The following is a 21,635-nucleotide window of genomic DNA, read 5'->3' on the forward strand; positions in this document are numbered from 1 at the left end:
CAACGACCTGAACTTGCGTTCCAGTCAGGTGGGGGATATCTGCTCGCCAGTTTTGAAACCTAATACCGACGGTTCCTAAACTCAATAATGTTTAATGTCGTATGCAATGTTAACAATTGAGTAAGTGACGGGCGATTATCGAACCGGGGGCTCCGTGGTGAGAATCAACGGTTGAACCTATTGAGCCACCGGAGCTTTGACATCTAGGCTTAATTTAAAGTAATCTTAAATTAGATATTAGTTATTAAGCGCAGCCGTAAGCCGGTATTTTAGATATAGATTAAACAAGCCAAAAGTTCAGAATGCACATGTCTGAAACACGGGTTCAAGCTCCTTAGCCAATAAATATACTGATTTATATGTTTATACTCTAGTCTCTCAACACGGATAAACTATTTACCTGTGAAACACATGTTAACCGACATAACAAATAAATTATCCAATATAAACAGGCAGCTGAAAATGCGTGTGTATTCTTGAAAGATTTGCAGACATAAACTTATAAAACGTTTTTTGGATCATGACTTTGTTATGCGATCAGATATTTTCGATCACGATACAATAAATATTATAATAAAACACTTGTATCCACTTCAATAGAATATATACATAATAATTTAACTATAATCACAACTACATACAGAGTATCACTAACTGATTTTAACACTAGGGCAGTCGGGTGACCAGCACGTCTGACACTTTCGACTGCTCCAAAAGAAGTGCCTAAATGCTGTTCTAAAAAAGTTCTAAACAGTAACCATACTAACCAACTTGTTATATTAAATTGATAAATCCTCGCTTCTGGCTTGCTACCAAAATTTATGAACTATGCGGGACTCCAACCCGCGGCCTCTCGGGTTCCGTTTGTACGCATGGATTGTAAATTGTGGAATATCTTGTTCAACTCTAGTTCTACTAGTGAAAGTTCCAAAAGTTAGAAAACAGTTTTAGTAAAAATGTAACGATATAAAGCACGCATTAAATCTGTTTAAGAATACGGTTGACAAAGCTTGTTGTACAGTAACTATGCGTTGTTCATAACTACATAGACAAGCCCACAATATTAATTTATGACCAAAAAATTTTCTGTTAACGTTAAATTTGACTTGAGGCTTAACAGTGTAACAGCTAATAATATAATATAACCCAGCCTACTGTTATTTAGCTTGCCCTATTTGATTTAAGTTCAAATTTTGTAATTTAAATGTTACCCATTTCCTGTTGTCAGATTGATCTAATATTTGATATTCACCTATATTTTCGTTGCCACTACTATATTTATTAGTTCACAATAAACCAATATTTATATTTGCAATACTTAACATGATTACACTAAAACTTTGACTATGAGGAGGTGTACCAACAATACTGGCAACACTTCCGCGTGTGATAGCTAGGCTGATCTGTTGGTCGAAATAGCTGACAGAGCTTGGGTTTCCAGTACATATACTCATAAAACATTGGAGATTTAAAGGCAGGACCGTCAGAATGAGTACATTTTATCTAGTTTTGAAAAAAAAATATTTTTCTCGTACACTGTACCACATAGAACTCATTTTTTGTTTAAGGATAGGTTAAGTTGGGATCTCTTAGGAATATTTCATCCCAAAAATTCTCAATGTCTCCCTCCTTTACTTTTATTTCAATAGCATAGCGCTAACAAACTGCACATCCTGTTTGCTCACTATTCCTTGGCGGAAGAAAAAAGCATCGTTGTGATACCCTATGTTGGGAAAACTTACGCATTCTAACCGGCACACTAACGGGGCACTGAAGATTAAAAAAACATCTTTCAATCCTAGGCCTCAGAGATTGCAGATCGAGTTTAAGGACCGTCCGCATCGTAACGCAGAAACGGATCATCTCATGGCGGATAAACGGCAATTGACGACGTGCTTGCACATATCCCCTCCGCTGAACTCGTAGTCTTGGGTGATTTCAACGGGCACAATGCCGAATGGCTTGGGTCATGCACCACACACGTTTTGTCGATCCCATTGGTTGGTTTCCGACCATTGTCTGGTCAGGAGTTAAGTCCCTACGCGTGTAGATTCTGAAATAGTGCAGATGAAACCCCATAACACATCCTCTCTGAATATCATCCTTTAACGCGTAAACGTAGCACCTCTTTGGAGAGATCAATTCTTCAACTACTAGAGATACGTCAGCTTACTGCAAAAGATATAAGATTCATGAAAATAATCTTAGCAGTGAGCTATGTATAAGAGTAGCTATCACAATAAAATCACATTGGTCACATATAACAGGGCTACCCCGAACATTAATAAAGCAGCCCATACCATACCCATAGTGCCGGTATTTCGTGAAAAGTGGTCCACTACTGTTAAACTTGTTGTCTCTGTACATATTTTCGATGTTTTTTTTAATTTACTGTGCCAGTTTTGTTATTATCAGCGTCAAACACTATAAATATTTTTTGAGAAACTAATTCGCTTTTATTGATAAAATCATTCATATTCACGCAAAAGATAACGCAAACCTAGACCTTGAAATCTGTCGCGACTGTTCTAAATTACATAACGTAGTTTGGAGCAAAGTCTACAGTTCGAGGTGTTGAAGATTTACTACTGTTCCGTCGGCTTCTAGTTTATTCGCTATAACAGATTCAGTTACATAATCTGTTTGGTTTTATTTCAGACTATCACTGACACGTAATTTGGCATGAGTTATTGACATTGAAATAACACACACATTAACCAGTGCGAGGCTCCTTTGCACAGGAAGCCGGCTAGATTATGGGTACCACAAAGGCGCCTATTTCTGCCGTGAAGCAGTAATGTGTAAGCATTATTGTGATTCGGTCTGAAGGGCGCCATAGTTAGTGAAATTACTGGGCAAATGAGACTTAACATCTTATGTCTCAAGGTGACGAGCACAATTGTAGTGCCGCTCAGAATTTTTGGGTTTTTCAAGAATCAAAGAAAAAAACATAAAAGTTGTTTTTCTTGGATGAACACTCTTTTTCCTTCGTCTTTTGTTGTTGGATTATCATTTTTTTTTGTATTTTCTGCAATAAAACCAGCTTAAGTTTTATGTTTACTGGGCCAGACCAGAGATGACAGCCACATCCAAATGTGACCGGACCTGTGCTAGAATGTGGGTCGGCTTGAAGTATTGCCGTTCTCTATTTATGACGCCCAGCTTCTTTCATCTGGAGTGGCAATTGTTCGAGATTTCGACTTAATATATTTTGTCTTAAAGAGACGTCATCTAAACTATCATATATCTAACTATCTATATCTACTCATCATAACTTTATTCCTGAGCGGCAATGCATTGTAATGGGTAAGGCGTATCACTTAACATCAGGTAAACGGCTCATCATCATCACCACTTTTTCTCTTGAAGAAATTTGTCAACATGGAAAATCGTCTCCTAAAGACTAGAAGTACTATTCGCCTTGGTACTTAAACTTTCCGAACACAAAATAAAAATCTGGACATAATGAAACTAAGCTGGAGCCACGTGACTTTGTTACTACAAAATCATTCACAAACGTGATCGTCTATTCATTACCATCTTTTAAACTTTCATTCTCATTATAATTTCTTTCTGCTTAGAAATCTTTGGTGTCGTATTATATCGATGAGGGGCCAAATCTTGCAACAAAATGTTGCCTCTATAAATCCCACTGAGCTGATTTTTTTGTACTTGATTAAAACATGACGTTGCATTTTTATGATAAGCCTAGCCTAAGTCGATATAAAGCATAAGCTCCACATAAAGGATCTTTTAGTAACCAGTAATACGTTGTACCCATTTTTCATATACTAGGGGGAGAACGGGCAAGAGACTCATGTACTGAAAAGTGTTGAAGCAATTGTCTGTGGAAAACCGCAAAAGCAGAAGAGATGTGTAGCCGGCCTTTAAGTCGGGAGTATGATCTATGCTTGAAAGTTACTAAGTAATAAGTACGAAGAATACTGCAGCGGTGATGGATTCCACAAATCGGCTCTGCGAGGTAAGTAGCTCCTCGCAGTACACGCGGTTGTATAATGATTTGATAGATGATTGCGTAGACCGAGCTTTATGACCCGGCGCCGAGTCTTGCTGGAAGGACCATTCTTGGTAATTGAACATGTTGTTAAGGGGCTTCACTACCTTCTCAAGACTGGTATCTTACCCCACCAAACCATCACTGAAATCGGTATCGGTAAAGCTTTCTTAGAGCTTTGAACATTAATACGATCATTTTGTTTGTTAAAAAGTTGCTCAATTGTAAAGAAAATCCCCTAAAGTAAACAAATTTTTTCTGTGACTTATTGCGTGCCGCTTCAGTAGTTGTTTTGACTTTACCACCCCATTATTTTTTAAATCATGGGATATATCAGTTAAGATATCACCAGTACGTCTCTTATAGGCTTGCAGTCGTAAGTAAACTTTTAAATACACGACATGATTCTAGGTGCTATCTTCATCTCTATCTTCATCTTTTGCTTTCAGACAGGATTTCTTCGAATTCTTTCCCTTACTGCTTTGACCACCTTTTTCATACGAACAGTACGTAGAAGGAGAGATTTTTTTTGTTCCCTTGTCACCAATACCAAGCATATGGAGAGTTTTCAAAATTTCATTTGGCTCCATACCTACTTTGTGTAATGCAATAACAGCTATTCGGTTCTTTTTATCACTCCACTCCATTTTAATATCGCAAAATATTGTACAATGTAGTGGCGCCAAAATGAGAAAACTAAATGAACAATAATATAAAAATGACAGATGTAATATTTTGATTTTTTTAAATTGTAACAGTATTTATGGCCAGACTAACTACATTTATCCCTTATACTCTTGGTGAGATAGCTAAGTACCTTTTTGTGTAAATGAATGTACATTTTACGAATTTTACCTTTGATGCCATTGAAACAAAATGAATAATAACTGGATTTTTCTAGATAATCTAACAAAAACACATTGATAACCATCCAGGTTAATGAAATTCAGTGCGTGACAGAGTTTCTTACGAGATTCACAGAAATTCTTTGAATTAAATTTTGGGGAATGAAATACGCACTTACACGATATTTGTTCTAAAGCATTGACAGTAGAACTCTAGCGAACGAATTTCTATAATATGATATGTAAAGAGCAACCATAATACAGTAGTAGAATAGTAGTTTAACTTCATACTAGAGCGACTGAATTGATGCACACATACACATGATTTATATGGCGGCTAAGCAATCTTGGGGAGACAAAACTATTGTGTGCCACGCCGTACGCTGCCGAGACTGGCCGTCCGCATCGTCAATGTTTTTACATGTACCAACCCTAGTGCTCCGTCCAGATAAATTTCAAGAAGACCGCTGAGTTACAATACTGTTCTATTACTTGTATTATGGAGTAACTCTTGTTATACTTCACACTCTAACGATTTTGATATTACTACGTAAAGGGGTGGTTTTTATTAACAATCGTGCCCTCAGTATGATCTTCTACCGCCATCACCAAAACACGTTTCCGAATTATTCATATGTACTTTTTAAAATAGAATTTTATGAATACCTATGTGACCGTGTCCGTACGAAATTATCTCTATTTTCATATTAGTTCATGTAAACAGAAGAGGTGTAATTCTTTACCTGTTTTATACCTGCCAAGCCTTGATATTTTCAATTGGTATGTAGTTTGTCTCTTAAACGAATGAGTGCAATATTATCATTTTTTAATTTAAATAATTTCATTTCATTTTACTTAATAAAAAATGATAACAATATAAAATAGTCTGGACCATTTAAAAAAAAATAGTCTTATAAATTGATGAACGCCGGCTACACGCACCAAAAATTGTAACGTTCCGCCCGAGCCGAGCGTGTGAGCGAGTGAGAGGAACAAGCGATACAGGTGCGCGATCGGCTTGCGACGCATCTAGTTCTCTGATTATTGAAAAAAGTAACATCGGTCAGCAAGTGCAGTGATAATAGAATATGTTACAGTTTTGACTAAAACATTATTATAAGCATATAAAATTCTCATGTCTGAGGAATTCGGTAGTTTATGACTTTCAATTATTAAATGATTTAATATCCAATTTTGAATAAAGATATTTGAATTTGGATACAAAAAAATCGTTTCTACGCTTAAACATTGGAGGATAGTTTAAAAACTTCATGAATTAATCGAGCAGTATCCGGCTTTGAACTATTCATTATAGAGCGCTGTTGACTACGAAATTGGGAATTTAAATTCTAGGTAATAGCCAAGTATGGGTTTGTTCCGTAGTCAAGTTAGTTCCTCAAATTTTACATCATTTTTTTTATAACAAAAAGAGACGAGACCAACAGGACATTCAGCTGATGGTAATTGACACATTACTGCTTCACGGCAGATAAAGGCGCCGTTGTGGTACCCATAATCTAGCCGGCATCCTGTAAGAAAGTAAAGAATCCTTCCACTGGTAAATGCCTCCTCTTACGACATCCTTGGGCCTGGGACTTCCCTTTTCTTTTTTTTGCCCCGGAGAACCACAGGGCACTATGATATGTAAATTACTAACATTTCTAAACATGCTTATGTTTCTTTCACTCAATTTTAATTTAATGTTATTGTTGTTAATTTAATTTAATTGTTGTAGGTTGTAACCTCTTTTTGTTCTTAGTTCTGCTCACTTGTGATTTCAAACATATAAAACAGTTTTAAAATGAACAAAAAGTGATTTCGTTAATATTGACCATCAATAATATGAAGCATTTTAGTGCAGCTTATGTTTATAAGTAAATAATGTACAAGAACAAGTTAAGACATTATGGAAAGGTATGAAACGGTAGTAACAATGTTGAAACTGAAGTGGAATATAAAATTGACTTGCAAAGAAAAGGGAATTTAAATGGACATATTATATAAGAATAAATAATTTCGGATACTGATGTTTTAATTTCTAAATATAAAGTTGCGAAATATGTGACATCACACTAGTTAGTAAGGGGTCTGACAAGGACGGGGGAGTGACGTAGTGTATGAATCGCTACTCACAGTAAAATAGCTTATTTCGCTTTCATGTTATTTTGGCTTCTGTGGAAGTGGTCTTAAGATTTTTATGTAATAATTTTAGACTTATACAAACGTAGCGATATCTTACAAAGGATCTCGATTCGAGATTTAGAAACGGTATCAGATCTGAGATATTTACAATTCAAATCCCTTTGTGTTCAGGGATTTTTGCATGATTTGAATTAATGTCTCAATTCAAGTCCTTGCAGCATTAGATAATTTATACGTCTAGATAGGGTCTCTTGCTGTTAGACAACTGATAAAAACAGGCCAGGAAAATTAGTGTAGTGTGCGTGACTAGCTTAAAATAGAGGCTAGTTCTAAACACATTTTCTTCTACTTTTCACAGCTGTCATAGTCTATCTGGACCTGGACGTATAATAAATGGTGGAAGGTGGCAGCTGGCATAATATTATTAGCTCACTCAGCGATTAAGGATTTTTGGAGGTTAGCGTCAGTTAAACGATTACTTTTAGTTATAATCAATATCAAATACGTTTTAAGCATTTCCGTAAAATTGACATTTATGTATTGCAAGTTATTGTTACATTTAACCGTTAATACACTTGGATGTTGTTGTTACACTTTTAAACTCTTTAATTTTATATGATGATTAATGATTAATTTCCACTACAGAAATCTACAGAAGAAGTTAATAGAAATGTTATATGTGTTAATTAATTGTGAAACGACTCTCGTTCATATAATATATATATCGCAGATATATATATTATATTATACTGATATTATAATTAACGTCTATCACCCGTGGTACGGTCGCGCACGAGGTTGTCGTACTAAAGTGAGTTAATTTAAAAAAAAATAATTAAAGCTTGTATGTACGTTTTACAATATTTTGTATCCCTATAACTTTATCAGGGATAGCACATTATTATTATTCCAGTTATTCTCATTTTATACACAATCATTGCTTTATTTGCATCAAAATTAAATTATAATATAAGTTAACAAAACAATGTTAATATATAACAATATTTACAAGACTATGATCAGATTTTATACTATTTATTTTTATTATATTTAATATTTTAAACCTATTTTAATTCCGCGAAACGCAAAATTAAAATTAGTTTTAAATCGTTTTATGAAAATCTGTCTCCATACGAGTAAAATACAAATAGTCTATTTTTTTGCGTCCAGACAAAGGGAAAAGGCTACCCTCCAGGATCACGACGGGAGGGAGGTGGTGAATGCTCATGCATACCAACGCAGCCTAAGTATGCGTTAGTTATGTGGGACTCACATAAAACTTAAGTGCCTACCCACTAAACACCACCTGAGGTTGGCTTTGCCCTCTAAGCCTTCACATCGAAGGCGACCGTCTTTTGGGCATATATTCCAGTGGATACGAGTATATGCCCATAGGGAGTGCCGCTTGCGCCTCTCTCTCCCCAAGAGAGAGTCGCTACTAAGATTACTTATTAATAAGTTTGCGTCATATACAGATAATGCCATCTATTGTCAACACGCTGAATCTTATCAAATATTATATAATTCTGTTTAGTTTCAAAGTCCAAGGCATGCCATTCACTCAGGATTAAAGGCCCATTGGACGTTACATTGTAATTGAATTGTTAATAAGAATATTGGTTCAATTTTATTTCGAGTTCATATTTAAACTAAAAAATATTCAAAATGTTATTAAAATCGCTTTCTCTCAGGCCATAGGATACATAATAGTATATACGTATGTTGTTTCTAAAATATTAGCTGTACCCGGCATGTCGTCCGTCTCCAAGGACACTCTATTAACATTTCGTAACGCGTAGGGAATAAACATACAAAATTTAATTTGTATTAACGTGTAAAGAAGATAATATATATATAGAGTTATTATATCGCATTTCTACCTACATAATAGATTTTATTCAGTAGACATTTAAAGATATTAAGCCTCATAACTCAGCGCTCAGTTTTTTCCTTGTACAGCACAGCGGTCAAGTGACCTCTACTAATAGAATGACGTTTGATGCGGGTTCAGTCGCCATTCAGACACTGAACGTGCAACGCGAGACGAAAAGCGGAAAAATCCAATTTGTTCCGTTTTGTGGTGAAAAAATCGAACAGTTGTTTTTAAACTAAACCTTACAGAAATTAACCAGTACAATTGACTTATTAGTCTATTAAAACATGATATTGTATATAATGTTATATTGTATATAATGTTATATTGTATATAATGTTACCAAATCATGAGAATAACTGCTGCAACATAATTATCATTGAACTTAGTCAATGTCATGTCCACTAATATGTTTGTCTCATTTTATAAATGAAATAAATATTTATCAATTTTCAACTTTTGAATTTACGTAATATTACGAATACCGGTTTATTCGATTATACGACGGTTTCCTTCAGTTTTCCTTAATTATACATATTAAACCAAAATCTTTATGGATCTTCGGTTATAGAACAATGCTCGGCACTAGCGTTAAAAACACCATTTTGTTAATAATTTTCTTTTTTGAACTGAAGTCTTTGGAGCATGAAGGTAAAATTTTAAAAAGTCAAACGCAATAAAGTGACACGAAAATGTGGGACGTTTTTGTCCAAGGAGAGGGAGGGAGCGATTGAGAGAGAGTGAGAAAGGGTGAATGTAGCATGTAGCACTTAGCGCCGTTAGTAAGTAGAATATCTTCCCTACTAGCGTTCTATCAAACAGGTTAAGAGCGCGTCCGCTAGTAAGTAGAAAATCGTCCCTAATAGCGTCGTATATAAAATGTATATATGAAAAAATAAAACGCCTTAAATGAAGCTTTGATATAAAAGCTGTCAGCAAAGGAGGGATTGATGGTGAAAAAACACACGTACGTAAGTCATGCGTAAGTCTATCAATGGCTAGTTGCGGCCAAGACTTGTAATGTACTTTTATCAAATAATGTGCAGAAATTAAAACTACCGTTTAGTTTGCTCTTGCCGCCTCTTGTATTTCAGATGACGTTAATAATAATGAACTCAGGGTGTCAAATACAATTACTTTTCAAAATGAACAACGAACACAAACTACAATATTTTTCTCGCGTTACAGTGTTCATTAGTTTTTTTTTTTTTTCAATTACCAACTTTCTATTGGCGAGCAAGTTCCAAACTTAAATAAAACCTTTGTTAAATAACCTATCAGGCAGCCAGTAGAGGATTGTTCAATTTTTAAATTACGCGACAGATATGAGTTCACAATGTAATTTATTTCATCGTTAAAACACAACATATTATATATATTTACATACAACTATTGCCGGCTGCTGCTTGCATGTGTTTGGTTAGTGCAGTAATTTCCAATTATCTAGAAGAAGATTGTTAAAATAAAGCTCAAAATTTCAAGCATGTCTGAAAAAATGTTTTTATAGAATTTTCGTACAAAAACCTCTAAATAAATTTTTCATAGATAATCTATGCGCTATTCACATTTTGGTAACTCACCAACAGATTGCGTTGCACAATTTCTGGTTATCGTTTCAAAGATTTTCATGAAAATAAATTATGCATTAGAATTAAGAATGATATAAAAAATAAGCAGTTATTATTTTTGTTATTTTATTAAATAAAAACCTAAAAAATTAAATTTAACATGTTGCCGAAAATATACATTTTTGTAAATGTATCTGAATTTTACAATTTTTTTTATATATTTTCAACATTTCAAAAATAGGTGACTGTTTACAACTTGTCAATCGAATTCAGTCAATACAATTAGCTTTAAAATGGTACGATTAAGCAAAAATGAATATTATTGTTGAGAAGCCGTGAGATGCTTGATGACAATTGTTATTAATTTTTTTATGGAGAGATTGAAGTAAAAGTTATTTTGAAAATATCTTAATTATTGCAATCATGGTTTATTTTTATTTGTATGAAATTGTTATTCTAAATAACAATTTCATACAAATAAAAATGGCATTTTTTTCTTATTTATTTAATTATAAAAGTACGGACAGTTGGTACATAAATTATACATCTCGCCAAACTCTTGCAACAGTTGATAAATCAGTTCTAAATGACTAGAGTCTAGCTAACGAAAGTTGGCACTGGAATTATTTGCAAACTTTTACAATATGGCATCTCTAATATAACGTCAACGACAATTTAACAAACAATATCGCTATTATTTAGCATGACCATTTAGTTTTGATATTATATTATATATATTGATTCTTATTCGTGTAAATTCAATTGAATTAATTACGGGCATACCTTCTTTTTATAACAAATTTTGTCTTGACAAATTACGAACACAGCAAAACGACGATTATAAATGCGACACGTATTGATAATAATTCGGTATTTAGGTATACCCCACCATTTTAAAAATGAAAATGATTTATATTTCATTTCAAATGTAAAAATAACGTATAAATACGAATTTCAATAAAACAATTTTTATAATTCGTAATGGTTAAAAATAACAAGATTTCCAATTTATCATTCATCCCATTTTGGAATTATTCCAACTCCTTAATATTGCTTCAGTATATGGTACCTGACGCAAGAAAGAAACACGAAAATATCATATTAATACACAAAAATATCTTAAAATATTAATAACAATAAAGAGGTTTTTAAATTACATTAAGTGTTACTCATAGGTAGAACCTATCGATTTGATTCCTCGAACTTATGAAAATCTAAAACAAAATATAAAACAAAATATAAATCGCATGTCTATTGGTAATATAAATTTAGCTATTTTTAATAATAGGCATTATAATTGTCAGGCATTATGAAATCGTAACATAAAAATTCAGAGTTATTTCGGTTTATTTAGGTGTTCGTAACAATAGTATCAACTTCGGTTATTCATTGTATATCCAGTGGCAATGCTACGAACAGTGCAGTCACTTAAAATAAATAAAAAAACACATTAACGTTGATATATTATATTTAAAAATAGTACTGAGGATAATGACCCCTGGATGACCTTTACAATTAAATTAATTAGTCTTTCTTCTGACTAACAATTCGATATTCTAATATAATATATTACTTTATGCTATTCCCATAATATTGAAAGTGTGAAAAACATCTGTCGATTTCTCGGCATAGCCTTATAAAGCATCGTGTATCGTAATGCATTTATATGATCTGCGTACGTGACACATAGCACACCGTTACTCCTCTACGGCAATAAGTCGGAATATGGAAACTTTTAAGTAAGTTGATAGATAGAATGAGACTGTATTACATATAACAAACAGATTTAAAAGTAAAATTTATAAAAAAAAGTCTAAAGCTTATTTATTATTTTACTTTATGAGCAGTCTGACTTGAAGCGACAATATGATACTGGATTTAATATATTATTCAAGACAGGCAATATGAAATTAGCGTATTAAATCATGTTTTCATTTTCATCATAATTTAGCTTAAGAAATAACATTTTACAATAATCAAGGAGATTGTCCAAAACTGTATGGACCGCCGCCTAGACTTGCATCAAATTCGTAATTCTTTTAGACGATACGTAAACATTCACTGATCACCTCCCAGATATCATTTTTGAAATTAAAACCCGGGTGTACATGTTATTTTATAAAATGTAATATAACCTCAAAATCAAAGCAATTCGTGTGACGTCCAGGTAATTAATAGCATAGATTACTTGTTTATATTCAATGATATGTTGACATAAGTGAACCTATAAACTACGAAATGCTTTTCAATAAATTAATTTCATGACATTTTGAAAAGAATTTACTGGACCTACCAAACTAAAGACTGCCTCATTACATATTTACCTACCTACGTAACATACTTGCAGATTTAGTAGACTTTCATTATGTAAATACAAATAAATTACGCTACACTAAGCTGTGGAATAAAACACATTGGTCATAAAAAAAAATATATTTTATTATTAATTCGGTAAACAAGGAACATTTTTATGTGCAATAATATTTATATACTTGAATAAAAATACATTTATTAGGACAAAAATGTTTTGGGTTGCACTATTAAAAAGGTAGTGAGTACAACTAAGTATTTCAACATTTGGAAATTTTATTACAAAACCACACAAACTAAATAAAAGAATTGTGTGGTTTTATGAAACCACGGTAAAAGTGAAACTTTTTTTCACATTATAGACATTTAACTAAACATTTTGGAATAATATTTACATTAAACACTGACAAAAACAAAACAGCGTGGAGCACTGGCACAAATGAGTAATAGTCTATACACTACTGGATCAGCTGCTGCGAACTATAGGCGCCACCCGACCGTCACGCGACATGCAACACACAGACGAAAAAGTTTGAGACGATGTTATTAAAGTTTCACTTTAAAATCAAAATGTCCTATCATAACTATTCCTAAATTATGCAAATAAGTCATTTTGTAAATAACGAAAACATCGATTCGAATCAATAAATGTCAATAGTACATAAATAATAATCATTTCTTAAACCACAACACTAAAAGAAATTGATGGGTTTATTTCCGTCACGGCCGAATGAATGCCGAAATGGGCATTTCCCTTTATAAATAACATTAAAAAATAAAAATTAATAAACCGTTTAAGATAGGGTTAGGAAAGTATAGTCCATACTTTCTGACACCGTGAAGCTTGTCATAAATCTTCCTCTAGTATAGTATGAAATGTTAACTATATATTCAAAACCAGCTGAAACCCGCGACTTCGTCCGCGTACATACTTGACATCACGTAATGCTTATAAAAATCGTTTTTGTTAAAACTTTATTAGCTCGAAAATATCGCAATATTTTTTTAGATAAGGGCCATGTTTCTAAGGGATGGAACTTAGAAGACTTAATTGAAATCTATCCAGTAGTTTTCCGTGATGTGCGCAAAAATGAAAACCTGTATCATTTTTAAATATATTCATTTGGGAAGTACCACTGTCATTACATAATAACAGGTGACTCTGATACTTAAGAAATAGAACCTGGGGTAATGTGGTTAGATGACGAATACATAGGACGCTTCCCGGCGATCACTATGTGAGTGCCGGCAGACAGGGCTAGGACACTTCTTAGTTTTATTATTAAATTAATAATTTAATATTTAAATAATCTCGTTTCAATCTACTTTTTAATTAATTATAAAATATTTACAAATATGAAAGTCAATTATTATATTGTTCAAAGTTACTGTTTTTTAGAGAGTGAGCTGGTAAATAATAAACATGAATGATTTGTTAATATATGCGATGTTAACATCCCTACACGCGTGAATCAACGCTTGTTGTTGTTGTTCTACTAATTTATTTACTTTATTATGTACAAACAAGAGAATTACAACAAATACAAGAGAGGCTGCAACTCCACGAGGGTGTGCACGGCATGCTTTGCAGAAATATTATATAACTTTAAAATACAATAATTAAAACTAGTTTAAGGTAATGTTATATTATAAAAGAAAAAGAGAGAGATATAATATGTTTGTGCAAATAGACGTGAATAATTATGGTAAGGGCATAATATAAAGATGGCGGGCTGGCGCTCCAAGTGTTACAGGCTAGATAGTTTCAATTTTACTGGTGTCTGGTAATGAACCCGGACGTCTACAAAAGATAGCCAAATTCCCATAGTAAATATATTTTGAGAAGCTCGGAGTTTTTTAATTTTAATATTTCCACGCGAACGATGTCGTGGGCAATAGTATGTATTCTATATATTGAATATTATAAGACTGAGCTCAAACAAGACATCTATTTATTTTAATATCAAATAAAGTCTAACGCATTGAAACCTAAATAAAATTATTTTATATGTGACGCTTTATAAATCTTTGAAAAAAAAATTAAAACATCAAAACTTTGAATTTAAATTTAAATGAAAATAGGATTTCAAATTATTTATTTAAATAGAAATGACAATACCGTTTCGATAAAATCTCGCTACTTCGTATATAACCACAATTTCTGGAAAAAGCTGGCTTGGAATATTAAAAGTTTTGTTTGGTAAAATCTTGATAACTTACATTTTGGTTGTGTGAAAGTTTAAACCTATATTAATTTCTAACTTTTTAATGCTACCACAAGACTCAAATTTATTTGACATCGATCGATTTATTTAACCTTTTACACATTCAATACTTTCAATCTCTAGTTTAGTATATAAAAAAATATAATTTGAGCAGTCTGTGCAATATAGAAATGTGAACTGGATAAGGCCAGTGTTGCCAATATCTGAAATTACCAGTTGCGGTCTTCGCGCGCTTTTTTAATTTGTTATTCATGCTCCGGCTATATAAGCTTTAACCATTTGCGACCCATTTTAGTCCCGGTGTATACTCCCGAGTGGCCGCGCCATTTGAAAAAAGAATAATATTTTAAATTTTGACAGCTCTAGATCTGTGTCTGTGAAAAAAATAACGTGCTACCAATTATTGCTGCATAGAATAAGCAAAGGTTTATGTAAGTATTTTTTTTCTTTTTAAAGGAAAGAAAAAGGCTATTAACTTATTTTAATCGCGATTATAGCTGATTGAATAAACAGTTTCTATTCAAAACCGTGAAAAGAGTCTATGAACTTTTTTGTTATATATTTAATATGATCATAGCTGACTGATTAAAGCTTATTACACAATAGTTCGAATAGTCGAGAATTTTCTAGGAAGACCTATCTATGTATAAATAAATATATAATTTTAGCAAAACAAAATTCTCATATCCAATAGAATTTCTTCTGATAACGAAAACATTTTTTTTTGTGTGGAAAATTACGTAACTGTTAAAACTAAAATGAGAGCTATATTTTAGCTTTTCACATTATATTTTCTAATCGCTTTTATTTTATAATTCAATATTTAAATATTATTTACTTTTTAAAGTTTAAGAGAGGAGGTAAGTTTATTTTAAATTATTTGTAAAACTTTTATTGCAAACTGAATAAATCAAAGTATACTTACTTATATTTTTTTTACTAACTCGTAAATATAAATACAAAAATTTCTTAAGTTCACTACTTTTTTTTTCGGCTGTAAAATGGCCAGTGAGTTTGCATATTTTTTTATGAGAAATAAACTGTTGCATTGCAATTTTCTCAGTAATCGTCTTAGTACGATTCTGTAAGTTGTTTGGCAGTGGTATTTATGTCAACCTATCAAGCAAGAGTTTGTATAGTTTCATCATCATTTCAAAAGCTATACATAAACATATTATTTATTATTAGATCTTCTTTAAATACAACAGTTTGTGATGGTTTTTTTCCTTTTTTGTTTGACGGTAATAACTAAAAATTCGAATTCATATTGCTTTTTTTCAATGATTTCTAATCATTGATGTTTTTAATAGTAGATTAGTAAGGGCAGTTTTCTTCAGTACCGATTTTTTATTTATCCATTTTTTACTTTATACATTTCAATAAGAAATCTATGTCATAAATTTGATAATTTTTGCGAGTATGTATTGCTGTAATATCTATAATCTTATTTTTTAAATGTAATAGTTAATTAATGTAAAGGGCCTTAAAACAAATAATAATAAAATATAATAGTATAAGTACCCTATGGGCTATGGTTCCATGTTGGCCGTCCACAAATTAAGTCACACAAATTATATAGTTTTTTGACTCCGTTAATTTTGTCTTTAGTATTTAAGATTTTATCATGTGACTTCATAATTCTTTTGGTCCCTCTTGTCACACATTGATGGCCCGTGAGGTGCCTAAGAAGCTGGCAACGTTACCTGACGACTGTTTGGTCAAACTTTGTCAAAAGGCCTGTTACGTAGACCTTGGGTCACCTGTCAGATGAGTGAGGCGCCTGGATAATCCTGTTATGAAATTTCTGCTGATAAATCCCAAGGACCCATCGTCTCACCCCAAAGAAACAAAAAATTCTTCCGCTGTAGGCTTTCGACAGTTTCCACCACCGCATCTGCCGCCAAAGATTTATGTTTTAGAATTTCATTAGATTAATTGTAGAATAACTAAGACAATGGGTGACTTAGAACTCCGTTCTTAAACACGATTTATGAATAATTTTATTTAAATTGTAGTACTGGTAACGAGTTACTACGAGAACTACAGAACTAGGGTTTCGGATCGAGTTTAGAAAGCAGCGGTTGCGAGAAAATTAATAAATAAATTATTATTAAATAATAATATTGACAATTGGTGCAACCGTTTTGTCTTTTCGTTTTGTCGTTTGTGTTTTGTTTTTTCAATTAAATTATTGATAATACGATTTATGACGTATTAAAAAAAACTACTTACTAGATCTCGTTCAAACCACTTTTCGTTGGAAGTTTGCATGGTACATCATATATTGTTTTTTTTTGTTGGAATTTGAATTGGATCTAAGAAAACAATTCTCTAGTATTATTTTTATGTGTCTCTTAAGGTTAAGTCTCATTGCTTCTTCCTATTAAGGTTTTTAACCTCCTTGGCGAGTAAAACTTATTTTACATGGCAGCTAGAATATTCTAGATAAAAAAAGTGTGTGTGTACTTATGTATGCACGCAACAAGTTATACTTGTTTGGCCTAACAAAGCAAAAACCCTTAAAATTATTTATTCCTCGTGCTATTCTACCTTTGTAGAAAGAACAATATTGTAAAAATAATGCAACGATGGCTTTGACAATTAATTGTTAAATAAAGAACATGGCTGTAAGGGCTTGAACCCTTTGCCTATCCTAATAATGGACGAAAAAACCAAAAAAAAAATAACGAATGTCGCTAATGTCACAAAATTTTAGGACCTAACTACACCCTGTTACTTTTGTGTTACACTGATGCGCGCGCATCTTAAAATTTCACTCTCATCAATTTCATAACGCGCCTAAATAAGTATTACTTTTTAATGACTGACCCATTTATATCAAATCGGCAGATTAAAAAACCTTATAAAATATGGTCACATTCTAGCGCTCTTCAATGCGCAGGTTCTGACCATTTGACCGCATGCGCCGTCAGGGATCCAGTGCTCTGTGAATGGCTAAATCACATGACCTTGCGTAGAGACGTCGCTTCATTATGAGTATGTGTCTTCTACCACTTCCTGACCTGATTCCTGCCGTCGAATTCCGTCTTCGCACGACACACCACAAATTAGAAATAATCCCCACCATCTGTATGTGTGGCGTTCCTCCACAGTATGGTTTTACAAGGAACTTTCTTCACGTACATCAAAGCTGTGAGAAGATGTACGACATGGATACCTACAAAAAAAGCGCGTACACTTCAACGCTTTTGTGATTCCTCTGGTGTTGCAAGAGAATGTGAGTGGCGGTGATCACTTAACATGTGAACCATACACTCGTTTACATACATCCTCCTTTTCTATAAAAATAGGTATCCCATGATTTATGTAACCTACAGAGAAGCACGCGTTGAAGCTAACCTAACCAAGTTGAACCAGAAATGAAGGAAATTTGGGGCGAAATAATTTATAAATTATAAAATAATAGTTAAATTGTAACAATATAAAAAAAATGGAGTAAAATTTGATACAAGCGTTCCTTTGGGAGGAACTAACGCAGTAGAAACATCTCTCAATAGAGGTGTGTTTGAAGAGAATATTAAAGGGGATAATTAATGCACCCTGCGTTTTTAGTTCTTGTAAGGGCTTCGGTACAAGAAACTTCTTAGAAACTTGAAAACTTAGCATAATGTTACATTTTGTTTTTATTGTCACTTGACAGCTGAAATTATACTGCGCTTAAGCTATGTCAGCCCTATACACGATTCACGTTCTATCACACTCTGCTAAGTTTTACGTAAGTAAGGTCTGAGCAAAGTCTAAGTACGCTCTGTAGATCTTAACGTTCCGACCTAGCGTCTAGCGAGTCTATATTTCTACAATTCTTTATATGATAAAAGATTTTCATCTCAATATTTCATTTGTGTTAACGTGAGATGTTCTAAAATGAGGTGAGCTTATGGCAATGTTATTGCTGTCGTGTCGTGTAAGGCTACGCCCTACCCCGTGTAGTGATGTGTCACATGTTAGATGCAGATTTATGAACGCTGTTAGGGAAATATTATACTTATCACTTATATTTCAGTTATTAAGGAGTAAGCTTCCATAAAGAAGTATTCCATTTCGAAACAACACTTCTTCAGAAACTGCCTTCATATTGAAATGTAAAGTGCGCCTGCGTCTTTTCTTTTCCAAAAATATGTGGGTGGAAAAATTGTACAAAAATCCAATTGTAAAGTTTCCTTGATTTGATTTGTTATGCTTTAGAATATTTTAACGGTGACAATAATTATACCACCATCTTGAATATACCAGAGTACATAGATGACGTCACGGTCGTCACATTAATTTAATTTAAGAATTGTAAATGTAAACCATAGAGAGACCCATTTTGAATTAAAAGAAAACATATATATATATTTCTAAAATATACTGATAATTATTTTTTATTATGTGTTCACAATTGGTGTATAGCTTGTTGCTAAATTTAATAATGTAATTATGCAGCAAATAAATAAAGAATATTTGTCAAATTCAAGTTGGCGGAAAATTCAACAACATCAAAAGCGTATTAAAAAAAAACAAGTGACTCTTAAAAGATACAGCTGTCAAGTTTGAATTCCAACTTCAAATTCAAAAAAATGTTTCCAGCTATGGCTGTTGAGTGACTGCTTATAATCATTCAAAATTATAAAGTACATTTTGTCAGTCTGGAATTCCCTACCGTTTCGCGGAATTCCATTGACATAGAGTTGTCAAAGGAATAGATGGCGCCACAGAATTTGTGAATCGTCGCCACGTGTCTATTGACTTGTGCTTTGATTCTATTCAATGTTTATAAAGGCAGCGAAACATATAGCTGGAGTTTTATAATTGTCTATGTCATCGTTTAATATCATTTCCTTTAAAAATATACATCAACAGTATATTTTACACAGATAAAGTTAAATATTAGTAAACATAGGTTTATTATATTCTTGTATTGCGAATATTTTCCCAATGTATTGCTTCTTCTTCTTTTTATGCCCACTACCCCATTTTGTATTTTACTTCTACTAAAATAATAGTAGAATAACGAATTAGTAGTAGATAGTATTACTATTTCGTTATTAAAGTAATTAACAAAAACTTTCTATACTCCTTCTTCTAGAATTTTACAAAACTTATGGAGCTACAAGTATATTCTACTTTGAGGTCTCAATAAATCAGGTAGTCAACAAGTTCAAAAACGAATTCATTCTTGACAAAGCTCCTAAAATATGAGCGGTGGGTTATTCTATTCGAAATAACGGCTAGAAAAATATACCATAACTATGTATTAGGTATCACATGAAAGAATTGCCATTGCAAAAAAAAATAAGTTGAAAAGTTAATTTTTTGTTCATAATTAACTATGATTTATTTATTAAATAAAGCACGCATACTGTTATTCTTATTGCAGTATCGATTAGAATGTCTGATCAGCTAACATCATTGAGTGAATGCACGTTGCGTATAATAATAATATTGCTATGAAAGAAAACGCGATTGCACGTTGGGCGCAATTTGTGCGTATAGTCTTTGAAAGAATATCACTAATAATACAATTTAATCCAAACAACAACTTTATTATTTCTTAGGACATTATTTTGAACAAAAATGAAAAAAAGTGCAGTAAAATGCAGCAACAGGAATTACACACATAATAATTCATTCGTTACATTTCATCAAAACTTAATCCGAGCGAATCTAACTGACCCATTCACTTCTAGATTACGTTACACCTATATGGAAACATACCTTTATATTCTTCGAAGTAGTAATGACGTCATAACCGTTGAGTATTTGAAATATTTAGTGGCAAAAAATATACAGGTTTCGTTATGCGGAACTTTTGTGAGCTTTGAAAGTGCGAAACACTTCCTATATCGAACAGTTAGCAGTTACCAACCGTTTTTTAGATGAACATTAATCATATCTATGATGTAATCGTTTTTATTTATAATAAAGTCAAGTTTTCCTGTTATTTTTTTAAATGTTAATAAATGAAGCGAATCAAAGAACGTCCGTTTTTATGAATACACATACGTGTAAACAGGTTAAATGTGCTTACCGAGGTCCAAACTTTCTTATAACACCAGAGGAACCCACAACATCATTACCGACCTCTTAAAGTCTCGAATATCAGTTCGAAAACTCATTGGCACGTGGCGGGCGAACATCGAACCGGGGAACGTGGTGAGCTTCATATGTTCTTCTACCTACTGAGGCATTATACGCTTTTAAACTTAACAATGCAATAACCAACTTTGAATTGTAATAGTTATGTAAATGAAGACAAGTTCCTGATTGTCCTCCATAGTTGCATTGATATCGGTATTCAACAACAGATACGCGAATGAAGCCCTGTCGTTGAACAGGAGAAAACTATTCATACTTACCAGGATGCTGACGGGGACTGTCACCTAAAACAGGCGCCTCAGTTTTGTCTGAATAAATAACGATAAAACTTGCAGATTTTTTCTGATGAAACGACTGTTCATCTCCTCTGCGAATCCGGCCCACTGCATAAGCGTAACACTATCCTTGGCGACGACGTACGTCGTTGGTTAGTTAGTTATAAGTATGAGTGGTGAACACAATAGTTCAATTCTAGCCGTGTTGTTACAAGGACTCATCATGACTAGAAAAATAGCCAACCTCTCTAAATAAATAAATAAAATAAGTACCTCGTTGCAA

At 32.9% G+C, this 21,635-nt stretch overlaps 1 protein-coding gene across 5 annotated transcripts in view; it reads left to right on the forward strand.

The window, feature by feature from the left end:
• The window catches only part of LOC126976091 (neural/ectodermal development factor IMP-L2-like), a 109,917-nt gene that overhangs the window by 74,699 nt on the left and 13,583 nt on the right, over positions 1–21,635 (forward strand). The window contains exon 1 of one of the 5 annotated variants that reach the window (XM_050824280.1): positions 15,267–15,409. The exons of the other annotated variants lie outside the window; for them this stretch is intronic. The gene's annotated coding sequence lies outside the window, so the exon portion shown is untranslated. Of the gene's footprint in view, positions 1–15,266; positions 15,410–21,635 lie in introns of those variants that run through there. 5 annotated transcript variants of the gene reach the window in all.

This window comes from Leptidea sinapis, chromosome 39 (genome assembly GCF_905404315.1).
Source record: "Leptidea sinapis chromosome 39, ilLepSina1.1, whole genome shotgun sequence".
Taxonomy (NCBI): Eukaryota; Metazoa; Arthropoda; class Insecta; order Lepidoptera; family Pieridae; genus Leptidea; species Leptidea sinapis.